Here is a 24937-nt window from a genome sequence, read left to right on the forward strand (position 1 = left end):
GAGCAGGATTAGTTAAATTGTAGGGTGCAATGTACACAAACAAAATTCAAATGTATTTCTATTAATAGAAATATATACATAACTAGAAAGGAAACTTTTGAAATCAATACCATTTAAAATGGTTTTCCCAAAATGAAATACTTCAAAAAAAAAAACATATAAGAGTGTATAAGTGGCAAAGAATTTTAAAAGGATAAACGAACACCTAAATTAGGAGATATAATGTGTTTATGGTTAGAAGACCCACAGAGTAATAGCTGAGTGATATCTGTACTCACCGCAGGAAGAAAAGCTGGGGCATGATGGAGCCTGAGAAAGGGCTTGCAAATCTAGGGCGACTTGGGACTTGTTCATTACTGTGGTTCCATGCAGTAATGGTGAGCACTCTGCACACTTTAGGTCCAACAATCAGAGTTTAATTCTAGGTGGAACCTTTTGTCTAGTTGGGGTAAAGCCCATTTTCTCTCACTCCTTAAGTGAGACTTGGTTTCCCCTCTGAGTTCTACTTGAAGGGACAGGCAGGATTCAGGACAGGGAAAGAGGCTGCTCAAGACAGTGGCTGCTCCCTGAGTCCTCCATGGTACCCTGCTGCTTGTCCATTCAGCCCTGTCTCCCAGTGATGTCCCCTGGCTCCTCATTAATTCAGGTGCCTGAGGCCACAACCACTGGAAAACTGGATACATCAAATCTGGGTGTCTAAGCTTGGGACATCCTATCCCCAGTGATTCTGAGGGCTCCATGCTTGCTGGCACTGGAGGTCTCCACCCCGTGGCCAATGGGCCCCATGACCCTGCAAGACCCCCTCTGTCCTCAGGTGACCCTAAGCCGCTGACCACCAAATCCTTCGCCAGGACACCTGCTTCTATTTGGACCTATTGTCCTATTTCCATTCAAGTAGAAAATACTTGAAATAGGAAAAGGTGTTCCTAGGCTCAGAGGTGGGATGATCAGACTCAGTTTCCAGTCCTGGGTTCAAGCGGTTGGGAGCAGTTCAGTCAGTTACTTAGATTCTTAACTGTCACCCACGTTTGACCTGAAGAACCGCGCGCTTCCGAGTGTCTATTGAGGCCAGTAGGGGGCGCAGGTGCCAGGGTCTTGCGCCTCAGTGTAGGGCATCCCAGCGGAGTTCGTCCTGGGAGAAGGCGAGAGGAGCCTGAGCAGCTCAGGGGCGCCCCCAGCATCGCAGGGCTGCTCCTCGCTTCTGCCAGGCTCTGCTCTGTGGAGGCGCCTTGGAGACCATGAAAAGTTATGGCGATTTCCTCCTCTTCACGGAGAAAGTTAGAAGAGGATTTGAAAGGAGCTTCCTGTCTAGTTAAAATGTTCCCCACCTGGCGCTAGACAGGCTTTTCTTTGATTTTTTTTTTTAAATTTCCGTGGAAAATGGTTGCTTTTTTGAGGGACGCACTTGGGAGCATCTGAAAAGAAAGAGTTGGGAGCCTTGGACGGTCGTGTAGGGAGGGGATAGCAACAGAAAGGAGAAAGAAGAGGGTCTACCAGCAAGGAGCCAAGAGGGTAGTTTTCAGTTGCTGGGTTTGGTTTTTCTTTTTTTTTGGGGGGGTGAGTGGGTGGGTGTAGGGGGTGACTATCAGGGATTGAATTCAGGGGCACGCGACCACCAAGCCATGTCCTCAGCCCCATTTTGTATTTTATTTAGAGACAGGGTCTCTCTCAGTTGCTGAGGCTGGCTTTGAACTCCTGATCCTTCTGCCTCAGCCTCCCCAGTTGCTGGGATTGTAGGCAGGAGCCACCACTCCTGGCAGTTGCTGGGTTTGAAACATCAGATTTGCCCAATATATATGTTTGTCTTGTTTATGGAACATCAAAAAGCTTAAACTGAGCCATAAATGGAAAATGTACCCCCTCACACAGCTGTGAAGGTAGGAAGCCTGCAGTGTCCTATTCTGCCAACCCAGAGGGTCTCTCCTCTCCATATTGCATCTATTAGTATCCTGTGAAGACAGTGCCCTTTGGTTTCATTGTCCAGCTGCCTCCACTATCCACTACCAGCTGCAGTTCCAGGGCTGGAGATTGATCCACAGTTGTCCACCCAGTTGTCTTGCTTGGCTAGGCTAAGTGGACACCCTTCCTGGAATCACATATGAAGTGTACTGCTTTGGGGGTAGTGAGCCCACCTCAGGACTACTGATTGATCATGACTTTTATAAAAGAACAGGCAGTAATTAGCAGGCTCTTAAGCTTTTTACAAGAGTGGGACGATGCTGGCAAAGTCACAAGGAATCACATCCTCAACAATTTCATTCAAACTGACCAAGGCATGACTTCCCCTGAATTGAAGCAGGAGTTTTCCCAAGGATCCAGCTTGTTCCTTGTAAGCTTGATCCTGCCTTAGAAGCAGGTAGCCTTTGCTGAGTGGTGGAAACAATAGAAAATTTCAAAAGAAAAAGAGAACAGTTTTAAGGGAGATTTTCTCTTGATATTCTCTAATATTTTAGAACAGAACATTTGATGATTAAAAAAAAAAAGCCATGTCCTCAGCCCCATTTTGCATTTTATTTAGAGACAGGGACTCACTCAGTTGCTGAGGCTGGCTTTGAACTCCTGATCCTTCTGCCTCAGCCTCCCCAGTTGCTGGGATTACAGGCATATCCCCAAAATCAAGGATTCCATCGACTTCCATATTCCCAACTTGTAAATGTGTCCCCAGTCTGACCTCTATCTCTTTTTTCTCCTATCAGAGTGGAAGCTGGTATTCTTTCTTAGGACTAATTCTCATTTGTTCAACATTTAAATCCCTTCCCATCTCCTCAAGGACTTTATTTTTTCTCTCCTGTAGTGTTCCCCTTTGCCTCATTACCAGCTTTTTTCATCAGTATTTTGTATGCTAGAATCTCTTTTGCCTTAAAAATAAAATTAAATCCATGCCTCAAACATAAGTTGCACCCAGATCCTTCCTTTCATAGTGAAGCTTGTTGAAAAGGCTAGTTACTCTCCCTGTCTCCACATGCTCTCCTGGTTCCTCCTCTGCCTACTGCAGTCTAATCCCTGTTGCCCCGACTCCACTGATGCTGGTCTGGTCAAGATTACCAATGGTTTTCTAATTGTGGAGCCCAGTGACTACATCCTCATTCCTTATACATGACCAGAGTGGCATTTTTCAATCAAACTTTCCCACTTCTCAAAACACTCTTCCCTGGGTTTCTGTGATGCCAAGACTCTTTGTTTCTCCCTTTTTTTCTTCTTTAAGGGAATACTTTCCCTTAAATGTAGTTGTTCCTTGAGACTCCATCTATTTTACCTCTTCTCTGCTCACACTATCAAATTCTCCCTAAGTGGTCTCATGCGTTTTCATGATAATTTCCTTCTGGAATCTGGGCTCCATATTTATATACCCAGCTACTCTCTCCACTCATGCCTCAGGATGACTCTCATATTTCTGGCTTGGGAAACGAGGTGAATGGGAAGATAACATAAAAAAGAAGCAAGTTTAGGTGTAGTTAAGTTTGATTTGGGACATGCTGAGTTTGAGGTTCCTGTGTTCAGGAGCCGTGTAGGCAGAGCAGGACTGAAAGCAGATTCGGACATCTTTGAGGTGGTTTGTATTATGGAAAGATCTGGGGATATTCTTGGTCTGTCTGCCTGTGGATTCATCTCAGACCATTTCATTTATTTTGTTTTGTTTGGCAGGACAGAGGATTGAACCCAGGGTTACCGTATTACTGAGATATAACCCGAGTCCTTTGTATTTTTTGTTTTGAAAAAGGATCTCATTAAATTGCCAGAGCTTGCCCTTGGAATGTAATCCTCCTGCCTCAGTCTTTCTGGTAACTGGCTTATAGGTGTACACCACTACACCCAACTCAGACCCTTTTATTATAGGGTTTTCCCCTAGCCTGAACTCCCTTTTCTTCTGAAACCCCCCTCCTTATTTAACTAATTCATACTCCTATATTCAGACCTCAATTTAAATATCAGTTTTTAGAAAGCCCTTCACTGAGGCCCAGACTACTTGAGAACCTGAGGTTCCCATTACCTGTACTCACAGTCCCTCCCTGTGTCCTGATAGTCATAACATTTGATTGTTACTACCTGGTCAATATCTCTTTCACCCCCACTGAGAGACCAGGAGCTGCATCTGTCTCCTTCATTGTTCAGCTCTGCATTTCTCTTATCTAGGAGGGCTGGCACTTGTTTGCTGAATAAAGGAAAGAATGAACCAAAGAGTCTGCAGCTGGGCAGGACTAAAGACTTAATTAAACAGAGCTGTTTTTTCCTTCCATTTAAGTTACTGATAAAATTATTAAACAGCCTGGTGTGGCGGCACATGACTGTAAACCCAGCTATGGGTGTTCTGGGGTGGAAAGATCACAAATTCTGGGCCACTTGGGTGGCTTGGTGTGACCTTTTCTCAAAACGGAAAGTAGGGGTGTCTGGAGATGTGGGGATGGAGCTCCGTGGTAGAATGCTTGCCTGGCATGCATGAGGCCCTGGATTTGATACCACCAAAATAAACTTTTTAAAAAGTAAAAAGGGCTGAGGATATAACACAGTGAGAAAGGGCACCTACTTTTTTTTTTTTTAAATTATTGATCAGATTCAGACCTAGAACACAGACCAAAGGGAATATCAGAATATGTCTCTAGGTTCACCCTAATGTCGTACTTTGGTGTGCATAAAAGAGTTGCCACAGTCTGGCTGGGCACAAAATCACAAGCCACTCAAGCAAGAACAAACTTTATTTCCAAAACTCCTTTGAACACCACACATGCAGCCTTCTCCTGGGACACACCACACCAACAGGAAAATCCCTCCTCTGGAAATCCCTCCTACCACACTTCCCCAAACAATGGGAACTCTCCAGGAGTCCCGCAAGAGCTCCAAAATAACAGGCCTAGGAGGACAGCAGGGGTCCAATGTCCAATTGAATGCACATCTTAACATAATCATTATCTCAATGGCTTGCTGGCATCACCTTTCAACCAAAAATGCCATGCATCATTCCTACTTGGCTATGGCTCTTAGCAAAGAGGTTTAAAATAAAGGTTAAGGCTGGGGACATAGCTCCCCAGCTAACATCAGGAAACCCTGGGTTTTAATCCAGCTCAGCAAAAAATTAAAAATAACACGTACAAATTACTAGTCTACCTCCCTATGCCCACCCCACCCCTAGGGTTCTGATTTAATAGATTAAGTATAGGGCCCTGACCTTTTTTTCTAACAAGTGCTCCCAATAACTCTGATGCTATGGTTCACAGATCATGCTTTGAGAAATGTCAGTACCTGTAATCTGGCTTCTCAACCCTCAAGTCATGAAACTAAGCTCACCGTGGTTACCAGCAACCTCTGTGCAGCCAAATTTAGATTTCCAGTTTTCTTTCCTTGTCTTACTTAACATTTTCCACTTGAACACAGGGTGAGGTAAGTGAGGCAGGATCTCAGGTGCAGAGTCAGATCCTGTTTTTATGTAAAATGTTGATATTTGATTCATCATGAATTTTATATTAATTTGATTATTTTAAATATTGCACTGAAATATGATTTTATTGCTGAGGTGTGTTTTTTTTTTTTTTTGGTGCCCTTTACAGAGATGATTTACCACTGAGCTATATCCCCACCCCTTTTTGGGGGCGGGGGGGGGGAGGGGTCTTGCTGTGTTGCAAGGACAAGCCTCAGGTTTACAGTTCTCCTGTCTCAAATGCCCAAGTCACTGGGATCATAGGTGTCTGCCATTGCACACAACTTTGGTGCCCCTTTAAATTCGAGATCCAAGGCAAGTGCTGTGCCTCCTTCACCTCATCTAGTCCAGCCTGATGGCCTCTGCCCCTTCTCAGCTCTCTTCTTCTATTGCTATTTCTCTTGCCTCAGCTGCAGAATTTCCTCCCACCCTAAATGTTAGTGTTTCCAAGGATTCTGTGTCCAGCCCACTTCCTTTCTTACTCAGTCATTGCACTTGTGCTAGGCATCGTCATTCTTCCCCATACCTCAGGTGCTAGTAATAGTGCCTTACATTTAGTGGACATTCAGCTAATGCTTATGCAATGACTGGATGAACCAGGCCTTAAAGGTACAGCTGTAGATTCACTTTCTATAGCCAGAATTATGTATTATTTCCTAACTTTGGGAGGTGGGGGGAGTACTGAGGACTGACATTTATTATAGGTAAGAAAAAATGAACTTGGAAAGATTGAGTAATTTACTAGTAAATAGGAATGGATCTGTCTGACCCAAAGCCCATAGGCCATCTATTGTACTCCAGGATCTCCCACTAGGTAGGCAGTGCAAACCCACAACTCCACCTGCAACACCATACAGGGAGACCACCCACATCAGCAGCCTCGCCCACTCCCTATGTCTACAGGTAGAAAGGCCTGGCAGGAAGAACCTGGGCTAGCCTGCTCAGGTTCAAATCCCAGATCCACCAGTTACCTTTGGTAACTTCATGTTATACTCATGGAGTAAATGGAAATACTGACAGTGAGCACCGGAGAGCTGCAGTGAGGATTATATGAGACAATTCAAGCAAAGCAGTTAGCACACTGCCTAGTACTTGTTATCTACTGCTGATACTATGGCAACCTTCTAGAACTAAATAATGAAAATAATAGACCCAAAATATGTAGAGCAAGTGACTATGAAAAGAAGACCAGTCTAGTACAGAGAGAAAAGATGGTGACAAAAGTTGGTTGGCCTAGCTGGTCACTGAAGAAAAGGAGAATGCACTGAGTCAGGAACAGGGCAGAGGATGGGGGAACAGGGAAGGGATAAGGTAGGGATAAAGAGACTTCCATGTGGCTGATAACCTGGCCCCCAGCTATGGTGGCAACATGCAGGGGAGCCTAGCTCTAGAGCAAATGATGTTTTTGCAGTAAAGAGCCTTTCCTAATGAACCAATCTGTATTTACTTCTATTGGCATCCTGGGAACCAGGGTGCAGCAGAGACAATTTGACTCATTCCCCCACCCTTCCCCCAACAAAGCATTATTACATCCAACCCATTACATTAGCTCTTATCAGTCTTGGAAGCTCTCAGTCATCCTCCATGAGCTGTAATAATTTCAGCTAATATCTTAAAGTGTTCAAAGAGCCTGTGATATGTTATGAGCCTAGTAATTGTTGACTGGTTCCCTTTCTATTGTGGCTTGATTTTATACCTTGTATCCAAGCTGACACGTGCTCTGGGTGCTATATTATGATGAGACTTTTTGCAAAGGCTGATTTTTAAAAATAAACATTAAATATTGAGGCTGTTTTAAATCAAAGTTTAATTTTTCTACCATCTCTTGTTATTCTTATTAGGAAGCCATGCAGTTCTTCATAAGGATAGTAACCTCTAGTGTAAAACTTTGAGCAAGTACACAATTGAGAATTAATTAGGAAGTTAAAATCTAGGATTGGGCCCAAAATAATGAACTATACTGAGACGCAAGAGTACAATGATCATGGCTTAGAGAGACTTGAGAAATTCACCCTCAGCTTTTTCCATGCACCTTTGATTGATGCAAGCATCCTTGCTCCCTAGGGAACCTGTCAGAGCCAAGTGGCTAAACTATCATGGAGGAACTTCCTGGATAACAAGGAATGACCCAGCACCTATCCTCTGTGTGTTGCCCCTTCCCCGTTAGCTCCTCTCAGATTAAAGGGTGCACTCCAGCTGCTTTGTTATCCTGGACCTGAAGGGTTACCCAGAATCAGGCACAGGATCTATTTCTCTAGGGAAAACTACCTTGAAAAGCATTCTTTGACTTGTGGTTCAGCTATATCACTTTACCTATGTTTAGAAAAGCTTTTCAGGTCAATTGGCATCTTCTTATCAGCTGTGGGCAGGTAAGATCCACTCTAGAGAAATTCCAGTCTCTCGTGGTATCCTGGGCATTCATACCACATGGGATTCTAGGTATCTGTAGGTGCCCCCTAACCTTCAAGGTGGGCCCAGATGTAGTGTCCCCCGGAAGTCTGCTCCAATTACTCCTCCATCCCATGTTCCTCATTGGCCTTTTACTAGTTAGTATCCTTTTGATTGAAAATTACAGAAAAGTAATTCCTGCTACACTCAGAAAGAAGAGATTTATTGGATTGCTTAACTGAATTACCCAGAGGTGGAAATACATATTTCAGACCTGACTAGACCCAGGGGTTCAAACACTATCATCAGTATTTGGTCCCACCCTCCCTCTTTCCCCTTAAAGTCTCCATCTGTCCTCTATATTCAGAAGGCTCTGTGTGCTGAGGTTCCCAGGAGCTCCAGACATGCACCTTATAGCTCAGCTATGCTGAAAAGAAACCAATCTTTTACATGGGTCCCAAGAACATTCTGACTTTTGAGCCTCATTGGATCAGCTTAGGTCACATGCCTGGCCCCAGACCAATTTCTATAGCCAGAAGGATGACATACCTGTCACCTGTTTACCCCACTAAAATCACATGACCAAGAATGGAGGAAGCATGAGTCCCCAAGGGACAATCAAGGTGCTATTACCAGCAGAAGGAGAAACAGAGGCTGGAAAGCCCCAAATAAAGAGATGTCCACTTCCTGCTAGAAGGAAGAATATCCAAAGTATCATGTCACTTTACCTATGGACGTTTCCAGGATAGGAGGCAAAATATGTGAGGAAAGGAACTTAGACTCCCTTAGGAGGTTAGTGTCAAGGAATTTGTCAAATGTTTTGTTTCAACTCTTCTACTCCCTGGACAGTAATTGGATAGAATTTCTTGAGGTCAGAGGTGTCCTAAAATTCTTAGAAATACTTGGACCAGAGAAAATCAAGGAAGAGGGCAAGAAGGAATCCACCAGCTTCTTCAGCTTATTTCAAACTCAGGAAGTTTGGAAAGCTATGGTGGCTACTGTGTGTGATGAGGTGTCCAGGGCTCCCTAGGAGCCTGGGTTAAATGCTGGCAGTACCTGCCACTCTATTTTGTGATTTCCAGGCTCTGTTTCCCCTTCTGCCGGTAATAGCACCTTGATTGTCCCTTGGGATTCATGCTTCCTCTACTCTTGGGTCATGTGAATTTAGTGGGGTAAACAGGTGACAGGTTCATCATAGGACTGATGCACAAGCAAGCATTTCATACATGGCTCAATTAGCTTCTGTCCATATCACCTCCAGAAGACCAGACAAGATTTTTTTTCTAGCTGGGCACAGTGGTGCACATCTGCAATCCCAGCAGCTCAGGAGTCTAAGACAGGAGGATCACAAGTTCAAAGTCAACCTCAGCAACTAAGCAAAACCCTGTCTCTAAATAAAAATACAAAAAAGGAAAACAGAAAGAAAATGTATGTAACCACCAAAAACTATTTGTGTTTTTAGAGTTCTGGTTTTGAGAAACATAATAGGCAAGTGATCACTGATGATGTTGACAAATATTATTAATGGTAGCATTTTTAGTATGAAATTAGTTTTTATGTTTAGCTCAAAATAAATGCATCACACATTGCCAGAATTAAAACTAAAGATGAACACTTAGAGAAAAGGGTGGAAACACATTGTTTCCATCTCTTGGGAAACCAATAAGGCAAGTGCTGTAATTTGGCTTGTTTTTTTTTTGTTGTTGTTGTTTTTTTTTTTTTTGTTTTGTTTTGAAACAAGACTAGTCTAAGCAAACAAAACAAACCAAAAACCTCTCCCCCACTTTCCCTCTACTGTCAGATGTATCTGTCAGGACTGTGCCTGGCTAGATAGAACCCTCAAACCCTCCAATGCAAAATTAAACATAAAAAGGATTTGAAAATTTGAGAAAAACCTTTTGACCTGTTTATGTAAAAACCCTTTCCAAGGAGATTTAGTAAAGGTAACATCCATTGGCAGCTTAGTTGAGGTTTCTGCTGGGTGTGTTGGTGCATGAGCACACAGTTAATTCAAATGAGAGTCACCAGGGTGCAACTCATATTTCTGTTAACCACAGAGAGGTCTTAAAGTTGAATTTCAGTTTCAGCAGATACTTCAGATTTACCTGAGCAATATCAAAGACAATGTATTCATTATATAGTAGGCAGGTATAGATAACACCTTATGAGATCCCAGTCCTTTATACTCTCCCGAGTAATACTAGCCGAAGGATCAGGGATAGTTTTGCCCAAATCTTTTGACACTCTGCTTGCCCTTGGGTAATTGGTTGATATGTGAAGCATGCTTCAGTTCATCCATGTTCCCCAGGACAACTTCTCCCAACAGGATTTAGCCTATCTTGTCTCCCTGAGATGTGTGGAAGTAGTAGATACTCTTTGAGACCATATCAGCAAAAAATATGTCTTTGCCAAACATGTAGCCTGTCACAGGTGCTTCAGGCAGGGCTATGCCTAGAAGGGGACCAGGATCCCAGCAAAGTTGGTGGTCCTGCACCTGTGCACGCAACCTTCGATTGTGAAGCTACTTAAAGGGTTTGTAGTGTTGGCTCTCCCCTTTGCACTCTACCTTAGAGATATCCAAACTTCCAGGTCATAGGCATTGTGCCTGTGTGTTCCTAACATACTTCCTGATGATCTCTGCTTCTTCAGAGTCTTTGTCAACTACCTTAATGTCACTTTTGAGCTTCTTGTAGTTGACATCAATGGGGTCCTTGCTACTGTCATCAGATCCACCCCTAAGCCAACTGCAGGCCATCCCAATGTCCAGGAAGTTGTCCGGCATTTGTACTTTGGCCTGCACACTGTCTGCATAGTTCAGGAGCAGGACTTTCTCATCCCATAGTCAAGGGGCATCAGGGTTTAGAAGCAATTTGGTGGGGGTTGGGGAGGTGTATCTGGGATTGAATTCAGGGGCATTTGACCACTAAGCCACATCTTCAGCCCTATTTTGTATTTTATTTAGAGACAGGGTCTCACTGAGTTGCATAGCACCTTGCCCTTGCTGAGGCTGGCTGGAACTCCCCATCCTCCTGCTTCAGCCTCTTGCACTGCTGGGATTACAGACATGTACCACCACACCCAGCCTGCACATATAAGCCAAAGAGTTTTAAATTTTCTTTTAAGTAGAGTCCTGTTTGGTGACAAGTTAACACTCCCACTAAATGAAATGAATAGATTTTAAATGGATATTAAAGAAAAGGCTATCCTGTCTTCAAGAAAGTATATAAACTTCTCCAAAAAACATACAATTTAAGACATGTCAAGTACAACCCACTGACAGTAAAATCTGATACTCTGTACACCTGCAGAGTTACACATCTGAATGACAATAAGCCTCCAAAATTAAAAGGCTGATGCTTGCTGAGTATCCAAGAAGCCTTCCAACAACACAAAGCAATTCCCACTAATACTGCACAACAGTGCTTGTGAGCTGGGGCAGGATGTGGAGCAAGGTGCTGCGGGCCTGATGCCAAGATTCGCATGCCCATGATCTCATCAGGCATTTGCTGGAGAGACATCACTGATCATCTGAAGTGCAAGAGAGTATGAAACAGAACTGAGCCCAGGAGCGGAAAGCACATACTTTTTTGCATGAATCCCTCTGCTTGGTCATAGCTCTGAGTATCTAGTCCCCCAAGTTCACACTATCAGATTCACTGATTTTTTTTTCATGTTTTACATGAACAATAGCAATCTTTTAATAAAAATTAGTAACATTTCCATAGGAAAGGTCTCTAATTGAATACAAACTATACAGATGATAAAACTGTCATAGATTGCATCATACACAAGTCTTTCTACATACCCACATTTTGGCAAAGAAGATCAAGGACATAGATAGAAAACCCAAGAAGGCAAGTTTTATTTGTGCCTAATTCATGCAAAATAGGGGTACCATCTTGTGGGCTTTGCAAAAGACCAGGAAAGTGATGCCTATGACACCCATCCCAACTCAGTCTTTAAGAGGTTAGGGAGAGGCCTGTGTAATCATGTAATGTTCCTTATTTTTCTAAAAAGTGAAAAAGATAATCCATGAAACATAAAAATATCTGATTTTGTGTTCTTTGTTTTTCTAAGATAAGTATATATCGTTGAGTACCTTCAGGGAAGTCTCATCATGTTTGACATGACATATAAAAACACTGTTTTTCTCCCGTATAAAAGAAGTGAATTTTGTAATCTTGACACTACACTGAGATAAAATAGTTTGGACATGACTTACATGTCCATTTAATATCTATTTAATAAAATTGCAAACTGTTCAGTAGAAAGTTTTCTGACTATATGATTGGCACTTCAATTTTGTCTTTTTTGTATAAATACTCAGTTTACCCTGATTTGGTTAATTTCTCTTCCACTGCTAAGCTGCTAGCCAAAAATTCTTGTCACTTGAAAAAAAGAACTCTCTTAATACTTCATTTACCTTTCATTCTTTTATTATTTATTTAGAACTTACTATATCCCTGGCTACGTATATGTAAATATGTATAAGGTATGTTTTCTCTTGCAAGAGATAAACCAGCAGTGGTGGTGGTGTGTGCAAAAGTTGAGAGAGAGAGAGAGAGAGAGAGAGAGAGAGAGAGAGAGAGAGAGAGAGAGAAAGGGAGGACAGATGCAAACCCCAGCTCTCTGCCCCATGACAGCTCCTTTCTGTGACAAGCGGCGGTCCTTAGGCCTCAGAGGAAACATTATAAGTGAGAAATAGAAAAAGAAATTACTTTGCCCTGAGCGGCCAGTGGAACCAAAGCAGAAGAGTGGAGCGCCCTTTTCATCTGCCTGAGGTGCAGGACCTGGGAACCTGCAGAGCTCTAGAGCCTTGGTCAGTAAGGACGTCTGGGCATGTGTCTTCCAAGGCACAGAGTTTACCCCCTTCTCCTCGCTGACTCTCACTGGCCTTCACCGCCCAGAGCTTGAGAGAGCTGAGCGCAGACAGTGAACTGAGTCCAACCAGCGCAAAGCGAGGCTGGACTCCCCGTTGCCCCCACCTGCGCTGCGTCCCTAAGGCGGGGGAAGGCGTAGGCGGGGCGCCAGCTGCGCTCTTGGACTAGGGCGGAGCGCACAGCGTGGTAGCCTCAGGGATTCCGCTTTCCCCACTTTCGCTTCTGGACCCGCAGGGGGCGGGACTCCTTGTTAGACTCCCTTGCCACCTCCTCCCCTTCGCGCTGTCGGTCCCCCTTCCCTCCCACCTCTTCCCTGGTGAAACTCAAGTTGTTACATTGAATGACAGAAATGAGGTAACTCAAATTTGTTTCTTCCTGTTTATAATAATATAATGTCTGTGCTTATATTTAATCTATTGTGACTTTTAAATTTTACTTTATTGTGGTAAGAACACTTAACATAAGATGTATCCCCTAGCAAACATTTAGGTATAGAAGACAGTGTGGTTAAGAAGAACAAATTTGTCCAGCAGATGTCAAGAATTTATTCAGCTTGCATTATTGACACCCTATGCCCAGTGAGGAATAGCTCATGTAATCTGTAGTTTTATTGCAGAAATAGGGAATATCACAGGGTCTGTGGATATGAACTCTGCCTGAAGTGAGTGCAGAGGATATCAAAACTTCATGACCACACTCCTGACTGTGTAATGAAGGTGGCTCAATTAACACCCATATTCCATACAGTTTTTTTTTCCTCCTCAATTTAAGGATCACTAGTGACAACATGATAATATGAAAATTGCAAGTATACTATTAAAATTCAACAATAGCCAAAGCAATTGTTTAGAGCTTTGACAAAGAATTTTTTTAAAGAGAGAAAGAGAGAGAGAGAGAGTTTTTTAATATTTAGTTTTTAGTTTTAGGTGGACACAACATATTTATTTTATTTTTATATGGTGCTGAGGATCGAACCCAGTGCCCTGTGCATGCCAGGTGAGTGCGCTACCACTTGAGCCACATCCCCAGCCCCAACAAAGAATTTTTGAGAGGCAATATGATTTTCACTGAACTAGGTTAGAATTACCTGCATGCTGGTAGAGTATTTCCATTATTCAACCATTTGTAGGCCACTTAATTATGAGATAATAATAACAAATCTGAGGTAAATATACTTTATGTCCTAGAAATTTTTTGTAGTTACTTGTATTAGTCATGGTTTGCTTTACTGCACGTTCTTTTATGTATTATTTCCCAGTTTTTTAATACATGACAGGGATAAAAAAAGTGGGCCCACAGTTCAAATCTGACCTGTTATGAGTGTTTTTGTAAATAAACTTTTGTTAGAATAACCATGATCATTCGTGTACATATTGCCTGCTTTTAAGCTTCAAAGTAAGAATGTAGTAATTAATACAGATTAAGTGGACTGAAAAAACTAAAATTTAAGCTACTTTTTCCCTCAAAAACAAGTTTACAAATACTGTATCTGTTACATGTACAAAATTTTGGATATGTTAAAGTTTACTTCATATTGAATTAATTTATTGTACTGTGTTAAAGAGAAACAGGAAAGCAGATAAAATTAATCTAGCTTGGCTAGGATGTACGTGCTGTCTGAGAAAAGCATTGCTAAGGCAGCAGTTGTTTTAACATGACTGAGAGGTCAACAGAGGAAATAGGTTTATATTTATTAATATTGGAACCAAAATAGCATTTGTAGAAGAAAAATGATTGATGCTTTAGCATCCATACAAGGTAGAGTTACAGGAAATAATTTTTCCCCAGATGATTTATAACTTTGTTATGCAGAGACAGATGTCTTTGTAGTAAAAGTATTTCATATCTGGAAATGAATGTTACAAATGCTATTTTTCCCCTTCAGCACAAGCTGCATGAACTGCTTCACAAGTTTGGTGGTACAAATACCGTTGAATATTGTACTTGCCCAATTAATGGCATGAGTTCTCTCCTTTTTGCCAAGAAGTCTAATATCAACTGTTTTGGACCTCACAAATTCCAGAATTCTATTAGTTTGGAGGTTTTTCCATTCTAAAGAATACACAAATGTAAGTTGATGAGCTCAAAGTATGCTGCACACAAGTTTCCATATTCAAATGCTTCTAGGCTCTATTGCTGGAAGTAGCTCTGAAATTTAGAGTCTCTGTGGGCTCTGGATGTTGACTCCTGAACTCTGTTCCTTTTCTTCCCAGCAGGCTCCTTGTCCTTTTTCTACAATCATTTCTGCACAGAAAGGGACTAGTGGTCAGAGAAGCTTCAGTCAGAACACTGAAGGTCAAGTATCTCTGTCCCCATTCACAGAAGCGTGATTTTTCGTCACACTGTTGCATAATTGGGAGGACCACTCAGTTGACGTCCTAAAATAATACAATTTCTAAGGTAAAACTGGGCCCAGCTAGAGAAAGATGTGGGCGACAACTTTTTGTTTCTAATATAATACGTACTAACAACTTTACAAGTCATACATTTAAGTGTGGAATTAGTAAGAATTATAAGTAGAGTATGCTTTTAACTGTTTAATATCTTCCAACGTGTTTTAAAGTTATTTTCAGTAATTTGAAGGGAAATACTGACATTGAGCTAAATTACCAAAATAAAGGAAACCATGTAAAGCTGAATAAGATGTCTTTAATAATTTAGTCACAAATACCTTGTGTAGTCATGATTTTAAATTGCTTCTTCTGTCTGTTATGCTTGATATTCTATTTAATCTCTCATCCTTACGCTATATAAACTGTAGTATTTTCATATCATAAATGAGCATAAAGACTATTTTGTCTCCATTTTATCATCATAATATTAGATGTCACTCACTACTATTGGCTATTCGTCCTTTTCTCTTCCCCTTGACTTCTGTGTTTTGTTGAAATGATATTCTTTTGGACATTCCTTTTTTAAAGTTTCTCAACATCCAGAATTGCTATGTATTTGGGAGCTTTGTTTGATCTATAGAACACAGAGATGTATTCTGGAAGTCCAGTAGGTAGAGAAAAGTTCCTGTATTAAGTGTCCCTGGCTTTTGTTGTTGCCTCATGTTCCAAGAGCTCTGATATCCAGTTTAGAATCCAGTTCGTCAAATAGAAAGACTCTAAAAGGGAAACTTTGTCCTAACATCAATATTCATATTTTCAAATTTAAGTTTGAAATTCCATATATGAAATTTTAAATTTAGTATCTGGAGTTTATGGCACGCAATTGGCAAACATTTTTTGTGCACTTACTGTGACAAAGTGCTTGGAATTCAAACATACAAGATGTAAGACCCTCAGGTGGTGTGTGGTATAGTTGCATAAAGTGGCAAGCAGAAAAAGAATTTGTGCACGTTCTGTATCTGTTGGATGGGAATTAACAGAGTGCCATAGAATCACCTAGATAGAGCAACTGAGCGAATTGTAAGCACCAGTTATCAGAACATCTCACTGATAGACTCACTTTAGAAAGCTAGGTAGGAATCAGTCAGGCAATGACATGGTATGAGGCAGGAATTATAAGTCATTGGAAATGCCATATTACGGAGTAAGGGACTGAAGGTGCACAGAAATACCCAAGCTTGACCATCTAGAGAACCCAAAGTGGTTTGCAACACTAGAATTAGCATTTTTGTTTTAAAGTGCAAAGAAGCAGGTCCAATTAGTGAAAAGGATCCAAGTCATGAAACACCAATCCCCCCAAATAGAATTTTTCTAAAAACAAAGAGTGATATTAAATGATTTTAATGACAATAATGCAATCGGGTATACTCTCTGTGAAAATTGCATTGATAGAGTTATTAGAGTCCTTTATTGTATGTGTGTATATGTAGTTAAGTGAATTGAGGAGGAAATGAATAATAAGTATACTATTATAATAATTGATGAAGATCTGAGCTCTGGAAAGACAAATATAAATATAAAGGAAGAATACTATTTCAGAATTGTGATTAGAAGAATTTATTAATTTATGAGGGTTCTAAGCCTTTCATCTCTTCCTCACCGTGAAAAAGGTTTTGAATTTGCCTTTACACAGTCCTCTGTGATTACTGGGGTAGTTTTATAGCTCCCACCTGGGTAGAAGCTGATTCAAAGCCAGTGAAGTCTCTAAGATGTCAAAAGAAAGGAGGAAGACTGCTCATGGTCAATGGGAGATGAACTGAAAAAGAATGGACAGAAGATAAAGGTTGTTGCCTAGAGTAATTTCTGGAGCCAAGCATTTTGTTATTTTAGTGCTTCCTTTTGGCACTGAAGGCTGGGGGATGTTAAATGAGAATAGAAAGTCAATAAGAATGGCAAATCTGTTAATATATTTCGTGGGAAAGTCTGTTAATATATTTAATCTGTTAATGTATTTAAAGGAAGGTAGAAAGCAGAAGGGAATGCAGAAAGTGAATCAATTATATTAAATGAAGGAAAAGAGCAATTTCAGTATCTTCTAAGAAATTCCTATTATCAGAGTTAGTCTTCAATTTTTTTTTTTTACAATGAGCTGTCATTGATGTCATAAAATCAGTCTCTGAACTGAGAAATAAGTAGTCTTGCAGCACTTGTAGATTTATTTACATTTTTTTGGTCTTTATTAGAACATTTGAATATTTTATCCAACATTATGCTCTTAACCCCCATCCTCACTATTTGTGAAAGTTTGAAATACAGTAAGCAAATAGCAATTTGTGTCTTCCCACTTTTAAAGAAAAAAAAAATAACCTTTTTACAAACAAAACACTTGTAGAAGTCACTCAACAATTAGGCAATAGTATTTAACTTAGAGATATACACAATCAACTCCTTTTTAGTCTAACGTTGACACTTGCCAAACACTACATTATTGTATAATATCAAGTCTGTCTTTTCATATTCAATATCATTTTCTAGGGTTGAATTGCATAACAACCATTATTCATAATTCTATTAATTACTCCCTTTGACTAAAACAACCTCATTGTAGTTACTAATGGATTTCTTCAGTGCTTATTAACACACTACCTTAAATACAACTCTCATGTCTGTTAGCACAATGCACTTTGACCTTCCTAGTACCTGATGTGCTCATCAATAGTACCTTTAGCTAACAAAGTAAGAGGTGCTTGAACTGTTGTCTGTTTTATCATCAAAGTTTCCACAGAGCTCAATAATTTTTGTTCTTGTCCTTATCTCAATGAAACTTTCCTTTCCCAATATGTTTTTTTATGAAAAATATACCAAGTATTGAAGAATCAAAATGATGGGCTATATTGAAAATCAGTAGTAAGATATGAGAATTATTTTTAATCTTAAATTATATTGACAAATATGATTACATTTTAACCAATTAATCAGTCCTATTTTGCAGGTGTTCAACTATTGAACCTCACTACTGTGTTACAATGTACTTCATTGTGATTTGGGAGCTCTGAAGGAAGGCAAAGACAGCCACAAGACATGTTCAGGGTCTAACTTTGTACTCCTGTGAATTGAGAGATTGCAAAACACATGCTCACTTATCAAAAGGAAAAAACAAAACAAAACTACTTTTCTCGATCTGAGATTTGATGTGATTTTTTTTTTTTAAAAAAAAGAGAGAGGAGAGAATTTTTTTAATATTTATTTATTTATTAGTTTTTCGGCGAACACAACATCTTGCTTGTATGTGGTGCTGAGGATCGAACCCGGGCCGCACACATGCCAGGCGAGCACGCTACCACTTGAGCCACATCCCCAGCCCTTGATGTGATTTTAACGTAGTTTCTTTTGTACCAAATTCAGGACTACATGAGACAAGTATAACTTTATCATCATGTATGTAATACTTAAAACTACTTCTTATAAAACTGAAATATGAAAACAGATTTTCAAAATGTTGCAAACGGCTGCTTTTCAGTGTCTTTTCCAGTGGCAGTGTTTATTCTAGAATCTTTTTTCGGATCTTTTACTTCATGACATCTAGCAAACTTTACTGATAATCAGGGGTGAATAACTTACAAATATCTACAATAAGTATGTAATCAAATCTGATGAAAAAACATTTATGCATGCTTATTACATTTCTCTATATATTTTCAAATGAACTATTTTAAGGATTGGTATTTAAAACTTTATTCTGAAGATGTTAAACTAGAAATGTTCTTTTTGTAATGAATACTCCAGTACAAATAGGAATATTCAAAATTAATGTGGTATTAGTAGTGGCATTTAAAATCCAGTCTTTATATTTGATTTTGTTTTGTCCTTGTCTTCAGTCTGGTGCTAATTTGTATGTTAGTATGAACATTTTCAGGAAATAATTTTGTTCTTCAGAGTCACTTCTAAATACTTGGCATCTAAAATGTTATTAGATGAAAATGGATTGCATTTCATAAAAAGGACATTTTACAAGACTGTATAATCATAATAAAATAATGACTGGACTACTAATGGGAATTAAATGTGATGTTGGGTATTCTGACCTGTGGCCTGGAAGCTAGATCTGCATATAAAAATGTTTCTATCCCTGCCTGTGAATTTTGAAACTCAAAATAATTAATTCCATCAAATAATTAATTTTGTTGATAGGACTAAGTTCAGAACATACAACCTCACACACATATATTACAATTATTCAGAATAACAAGATGATATAAGACAATAATCTTCGATTCTGGCTGTCAAACTTGCTCAGATCATTTCTTTTAGTACTTTTGCGTTTCATGTTACTAACTTTGAATGGAGCATATAAATCATTATCACTACTGCCATTCACGTAGAGTATATTTATTGTCATTGAAGGTTGCTTTTTGTGTGTAAGTATAGGAAAAACTAGTGTTTGTACAAAACACTGCAGTGATATACTCTTCTGAAACTAAGAAAATGCAGCCATGTAATTGTTTTGTATATCATACAGGTCTCTGCATGGAACTGCAAGTGGAGGAGGATATGAATGAAGTGCTGATGGACTCATTGAAAGAGGTGCTTTGGGCTCATTCCAGCTGTCATGACTTGTCTCACTTTTCTGGCCTCCCAAGCAAGAGTCCAGCCTCCCTCTCTGAGGAACATGTGGTTTACTCTACTCTGGATGGGGCCAGTGAATACACTGCTTCCATGAAAAAGGTGGTGGAATGGGGCTGTAGCTTGGTGGCAGAGTGCTTGGCTATGTGTGTGAGGCACTGAGTTTGATCCTTAGCACTGCATAAAAAACTAAAGAGATTAGAGCATAAAAACGAAACAAATAAAACTGTCCATCTACAATTATTAAAAAAATTAAAAAGAAAAAGGTGGCTCCTGGGGGGTTCCCAGGTAGCCTCCCTATTCTTCAATTTCAACCCTCTATGTGGGTAGAGAGATCTCCCTGCAGGCAGGTCCCATAGTTACTCATTGGTATGAGTCAAACACTAGGACAAGGTCTGAAGTACAGGCATTGGGTGGGTCAGGTAGCTTGCACTCTTCCAACTTTTAGCCCCACCTGTCCCTCCTGGCACTCACTGGCAAATGCAAGTTATGGAACTTTGCAGGCAGGGATGAGGAGAGTGAATGTATTCAAAGAATCTCATTTAGTTCTTTAGCATGCAGATGCCTAATCATCTATCCAAAAGACTCTTTTGCAGTGGGTCCTCTTATCTCTCCTCTACTTGTCCTGTTAAAATATCAATTCTCCGCAGTGTTTTTTGAACATTTGTGGCTATCCAAGAAGGACAGCAAAATCACTTATATGTTTCAAGATGGTACCATGTTTGCTTGGCTCTAAGCTCCAGTCCCAAATTCTCATTGCCTATGTATGGCATTTTCCCTGAAGATAAGGCTTTACCCTGTCACCTGCAAAATCCATTAATAGCCAAGGATACTGTGTCAATGGCACACCAATAAATGTTTCCTTTGTGAGAGTTTGCATATTCCATCTAAATCTATTTTCAGTGACTTTTCTAATCTGAACCAACATGAAACAAAGTGTCTGCTGAGGGAACTTACCCATGTGTTTTAGAAGGCAGCTAGGCACTTTTACCAGAATCTCTTGGGGGGAAAAAAGTGCATGCTTGATTTTTTCCAGAGTTCAGAGACAGGATCTGGGTCAATAATTTATCAGAACAGGACTGCCTACTCACCTGGTCTCCAAAACAAGGCCAGTTTTTATGGTAAGTGCAGGGTACCTTCTTTTAAGTTCTCCTTCAGTATTCTTCTCAGGACATCCCAGTGTACCCAGAGAACATTTCTATGCTCGTGTTTGCAATGTGTAAAGCAGGAGTAGTTTAATGTGGCTGGCCCAGTCTGGTTTTATTGGCAGGAAATAAATAACATGGTAAGGATGAAGGACAGGAGCCAATGCCCCCAGGTAATTCTGATCATCCAGGGGTGCTGAGCTAACCAATGTGATATGTTGATTGTATAGATTCTTCCCTCCAGATCCAGGGAAAAATTGGTCTTCTGTATGTTTGTACGTATTGCACAGAGTTTCAAAGTGTGTTTTTAAAGGATATTGCTTGCTTTCTTCAATATTCCTGTATTAAAGGTCAAAACTTATTATTTCTGAACTTACTGAAATAGAGTTCAAGTAAACTATGAATGCTCATGGACTTCTGGCATTAAATGAGTCAGAATTGCACTGAAGGACTCCTCATGATGTCTTCAGAAACACCTCTCTCAAATCCTTATTGCTTCTCAATGCTGCATGCATTCTGATGCATTCCTTTCTACCTGCGTCAGGAAATTCTTTGTTCTAAGTCATGCTCAGGCTTGAGAGCTGTCACCCAGTTACCCCAGCAGTCCCCGGAAGGGAGAGATGCCTAATTCTTCCTCAGTCAGCATCTCAAGGACTTCCTCACATGGAAGACTCTGACAGTCCCCTGGGGAAGGTCCTCTGAGAGCAAATTGCTGATAGGAACAGGCTGGCACAGCACTTTGTCTCCAAGCTCAACCCAGGTGGAAGGACAGAGAGAAACACGACCCTGTACACACAAGCTGCTGATTACTACCAATTCCATTCACCCAAACAGCAATGTCATTCCCCACATAAGTTTGTTTTCCTTTTGGTACTTGTAGAGTCACTCTGAATGAATCAGTCTCGGGATTTCCTGTACCCAGGTCCCATCCACCTTCTCATGTAGAGTCTAAATGCAGGGTTAAATTCAGACTTCCTTCCACATACTTCATCTTTTGTAGTAGGGCTCTCAAAGCAAGGAATGCAGTTAGATATATATCTGTACTTATGTATGTTTTTATCTATACATATGTACGTGTACATGTGTATACATATACATTTATATGCCTAAATGTATAAATATATACACATGTACAAATGTATTTTTTAATAGTATCAAAAGAAAAGTACCAAGAAAGTAGATGAAGTACCAACATTGGGTGTGTAGTAGTCTGCAGGAGGTAAACTGGCAAGTGCAAGAATGTGTGAACAATTGCTCCAAAAGTACCAGAATATTGGTTTGAAGGCTTCAAAGGGATATTGTCATAGAAATCTGTGTCCAAATCCTACTATCCCATCATTCATTGAGTTCTAGTTATAAATTTCCCCTTGTATCCTACCTTAGGGATTTTAATTTGCTGATTGAATTTCAGGCACCAGAATTGGCCCCCTGAAGCTGCAGGAAGATGAAGATGCTTCTTTCTTCCTCAGTAGGCATATCAAGGACCTCCTTATCCAGCATGACCCTGAGGGCCATCCAGAGGAACTGGCTGAAGAGCACAAGTTGGCAGAGCATTTTGTAAGGTGCCCAGAGGCCCTGCTCACAGAAAGATGTTCCAAGGTGCCCAGCTCATGAGAGATTCCATTAGGCAAGTGATATTTGTACCTTCTCTCCTGGTATCTGCATCTTGTGTGTGGTCTTGAATGATGGAGACTGCCTAAGTGGGAGGACAGTAGATTCACCCACTAGGCAGAGGTCATACTATCCCATATGTTCCTTCCTGAACCAGGCATGTGCCTTTAAGATGGCAGGCAGCAAATACCTAACATACTTTCAGGAAGGAGAGTGTGACAGGTGCAAGTTTGTGAAATTGAAAAGAGCATGGCTTAAGAAAGAAAACTTTTAAGGAATTTGCAGGCTGATTTAATTGTGGGCCAAGGGAGATTTATCTTTTCTGGTTATGTTTTCTCTTCTCCAAAATATTGCTTAAAATGCACATGGCATGATAGCTGTAGCATCTAAACAGGGAATGTTTATGAGTGTACTTTCAAAAGTCACTCTCAGGGTTTGTTTTAGGGAGTTGAAGTAGTAAAATCTGAGGGTGGGATGTAGGGTACACTTTAATACTTAAGAAGTGACATGGAGAGAATTTTCCCTGGTTAAGTGATAGGAGCAGGCATGGAGGGTCCTGTGTAGTTCCTAGATGTATGGAGTTCCTAGATGTATGACAGGGTTGTCTTTCTTCCCTGAAGAGGAATGAATATGTTTTCTATGAAAGGCGTATTGGGAAGTAAATCACTGTGCCTGGGAAGCAGCCATGTAATGGGAGGTAGGTATACCTGAAATTTACCAGCATTCACCAGTTGTTTCCAGTTTCTGTTCATGTGGGGAAGAAAGGACATTTTACCCTCTGCCCAGTTAAACAACTAGCATGCTCCTTGTGAGATCTACTTTATGGGGGCCACTTTGTTTCATGGATAAGAATACCTGGGCAGGCCATTTCTTTAAAGAAATGCATGAGATCTTTCTAAATTCATACCGATATTTTCTCTGTGCCATGATAGGCTACAGTTTTTAATGGATGAGATAGAACTGCCTAATATCTAAAGGGGGTTTAATAAATTCAGTTGTAGGAAATAGTGAAGAGCATCATGATGAAGAAAAGCATCACTTGAATCACTGGCAGGGAATCATCATGGGAGGGTAATTATCAGACAAAAAGAGCACATAAACAGGCCAAAATAGCTGCAAAGGTAAAAACCATCTGCTGGTGTCACTGGTTTCCCTTGCTAAACCACTCTGAATTGCCTGTTTTCTGTTGAGCATTTTTATCATCTGTCTGAGAAGACTTGGGGACTTTCTCCTTTAAAAGAGTCACTTGTTCCTTTGAAAGAACTAAAATGAGAATGACATGAGTAACTTCTTTCTGAAGTGTTATTCCAAGATCCTGGACAGTTCTGCTATAGCAAAAACAGCAGCTACACACACAGAAACAACATATCAAAATATTGTGTAGGTAGAAGGCACAAGTTCTCTGGGACCTTCCACTTGCAGGAAGCTGTATTCACTTGATAGGAGAGTGTAAAATTCAACTTTGGTTATGCATAAGGTTGACTCACTCCTGTGGTTTTCACTCTGAACACTTTTCTGTATCCAAAGCTGCTGTCCTGCTCTTCTCTGTAACTGCCACACTGACGCAGAGCCAACTCAGTGTCCAAATACTATAAAAATTATCCTTTAAACACATGGCGCTCTCCCTGAAATCACACTTTGTCGGCTGTTTTGCCTTCTCCTCCCAGCTCCCTCAGCTCCACTGCCTCTTTCTCCTGGGAGGCATGGTCTTCCTAAATCACTGGCACATGGATGCTTTTCTAACACCTATCTTTTAGAATAAGAGTAAGTCAACTGTAAGCCTTTTCTTCAGTCAACCTTTAACTTTCATACAAATTAAAAATTTAATAAAAAAATTTAAAACTGGCAAGAGCCCCAATTACAAACCCTAGAGTGCAATGTGGATTATAGGTGGGAAACAAAGTGTTCTTAGGGTAGTTTTCTCTTCTTCACATGCAGAGTTATGTGCAAGACTCTGTATGTGGCACTTGTGGATTCATTGAAGGGGACACTAACTAGAAGGCTTTAGATGACACTGTAAAGGGACTTCATTGTAAAGACAGTGGTAGGCAACCACTTTTATGCACTCATTCAGTGTATCCTGCCAGGTGCCTCAGTGCTTGGTCTTCACTGGAAACTGTGAACACAGAGATGGGTAGAACATTATCTTAGCTTTTACAGAACTGTCAGTCTGGTGAACAGCAAGTGAAAGAATTGATAGTGGGCTAATTGATGAGTGTAGCCAGTGCTGTATCAAAAAATGTTGATAGTCAGGTTGATCCCCCTACTGGTTGTTTCCAACAGGTCCCAGCATAATGATGTATGACTTCTCAGACCAACACTTGCTCTCCAGTTTGGCTCATAGAAATCCATATTCTCAAGATCTGAAGATGATTTTGATGCCATCAACAGATACTGAGTATGTTCTGGCCAGCTGGAGAAAGAGGCAGGATAAGTAAGACACATAAGTTCTTCCTTACGAAGATTATCATGATGTTTTCTCTAGACCTCTGCATTTTCTATCCACTTCAAAACAAACTAATATTGTCATTCCTCAAAGTTCAA

The 24937-nt window shown here is 40.5% G+C and overlaps 2 long non-coding RNA genes and 1 pseudogene across 2 annotated transcripts; 2 read left to right on the top strand and 1 right to left on the bottom strand.

The window, feature by feature from the left end:
• Nucleotides 1-9837: 9837 nt before the first annotated feature.
• LOC144368698 (poly [ADP-ribose] polymerase 1 pseudogene) lies at nt 9838-10717 on the bottom strand (annotated as a pseudogene).
• A 3448-nt stretch (nt 10718-14165) lies between these two features.
• LOC144367787 (uncharacterized) lies at nt 14166-18619 on the top strand. Its single transcript, XR_013427283.1, has 3 exons — nt 14166-14750; nt 14898-15081; nt 18273-18619. It is a non-coding gene; the product is annotated as an uncharacterized LOC144367787 (long non-coding RNA).
• A 788-nt stretch (nt 18620-19407) lies between these two features.
• On the top strand, nt 19408-22442 carry LOC144367788 (uncharacterized). Its single transcript, XR_013427284.1, has 3 exons — nt 19408-19739; nt 20674-20758; nt 22194-22442. It is a non-coding gene; the product is annotated as an uncharacterized LOC144367788 (long non-coding RNA).
• The last annotated feature ends 2495 nt before the right edge of the window (nt 22443-24937 follow it).

Source organism: Ictidomys tridecemlineatus, chromosome 11 (genome assembly GCF_052094955.1).
Source record: "Ictidomys tridecemlineatus isolate mIctTri1 chromosome 11, mIctTri1.hap1, whole genome shotgun sequence".
Lineage (NCBI taxonomy): Eukaryota > Metazoa > Chordata > Mammalia > Rodentia > Sciuridae > Ictidomys > Ictidomys tridecemlineatus.